At 34.8% G+C, this 1,503-nt stretch overlaps 1 pseudogene; it reads left to right on the top strand.

Moving 5' to 3' along the window:
* The window catches only part of LOC101568232, a 35,644-nt pseudogene that overhangs the window by 21,289 nt on the left and 12,852 nt on the right, over positions 1 to 1,503 (top strand).

Genomic DNA, 1,503 nt, shown 5'->3' on the forward strand with positions numbered 1-1,503 from the left:
CTTTGCTAGTTGTAAGGGGAATTTCAATTAAAAACAAAAATGCTCATTGTTTATAGTATTTTTAAAATGAGACTCTTTGGGGCCAGGGAGATAGCTCAGTGGAATAAGCACTTGACCTGGCAAGCGCAAGGACCTGAGTTCAATCCCCAGTTCCGGAAAAAAAAAAAAAAAAGAATAAAGTGAGACACTTGGCACTTTTGTATTTGCACATAGTAGAAAGCATAAATCAATTTTTTTTCTTTTTCTTTTTCTTTTTTTAGTAGAACCTGGGATTGAAGTCATGTCCTTGCGCTTGCCAGGCAAGCCCTTATTCTACTGAGTCATCTCCCCAGCCTCTATGAATCTAATTTTTGTATTAAGAATTATAAATTTGTAAAAAGTCTGTTTTAAGAAATAGGGCTCAAATTGTTGGTCATTGATTATGATTATGGTTTATCTATAAGATCAGAGTGGCAGTCAGGTCAGTTAGCTGTCTTTTTCTCATATATAAAGAAATGACAAAGCTAGTGAATTTTTCTTTTTGTGCACAAGTTTCACATTAAGGTGTTATCTGAGAAAAAGACAGAAAATGCATTAAATCCATTAAATCCATTATTTTTTCCTGTCTTTAATGTTGTGTTCATCTACTTTTATTCCAAAGCTGAAGAGAGAGGAAGACTAGCTGAGCTTTATGCCAACTCCTCCCTATACAGAACAGTAGAAAGTGAATTAGATCAACTCTCAGGAGGTCAGAGGAGGAGCTTGGCCTTCAGAATCACCCATACCACCTCTTTCTGGCATCAGCTTAGATGGATTATGAAATGTTCATTCAAAAACTTGCTGGGTTATCGGCCAGTCACTGTAATTCAGATAACTCAACATATTTTTTTTTCATTGTGATGTGAAATACTGAGTTTACTGACTTGCAGATAGATCAGAACTTTTAATCCTGTGTGCATTTTTAAATCTAAGTTTTGAATGTAGCATTTCTAATTATTTTATGATTTTCTGCCAATAAATGCTATATATATTGTCTTATGGTTTGAACTAGTTACTTGCATGACTCAGACTTGACCTGTACTCAGAAATTGTGTTAGGAAGCTCTTGGAATGGATTCTCTGTATAGGAAAATTTAGTGTTCATTTAATGTGTCAAAAGTTTTCTGATCAAATTAATTTGAAAAATTTTGGCATTAATCTCTCACTGTCATCATTAATCTCTCACTGTCACCATAGGACAAACCTTCAGTGGGTTCTTATTATTTTTTGAGACAGTGTCTTCCTATGTAATCCAGGTTGCATCAGCTTGGTCTCAGTCCAATTAGTTACCAATGCAAGGTGGTCTCAAACTCATTTCTTCCTGTTTCCTCAGTTTCCAAGTGCTGAGATTATAGGCATGAACTACTATATTTTTAGGATTCATATTTTTAGTGGAAACTAGAAAAAATCACTCAGAACATATTTTAGAGTGATCTTTGTGGTGAACAACATGCTGGAGACCAGATTTCCAAATCTCCTAATGGTG

Source organism: Octodon degus, unplaced genomic scaffold (genome assembly GCF_000260255.1).
Source record: "Octodon degus isolate 3935 unplaced genomic scaffold, OctDeg1.0 scaffold00183, whole genome shotgun sequence".
NCBI lineage: Eukaryota > Metazoa > Chordata > Mammalia > Rodentia > Octodontidae > Octodon > Octodon degus.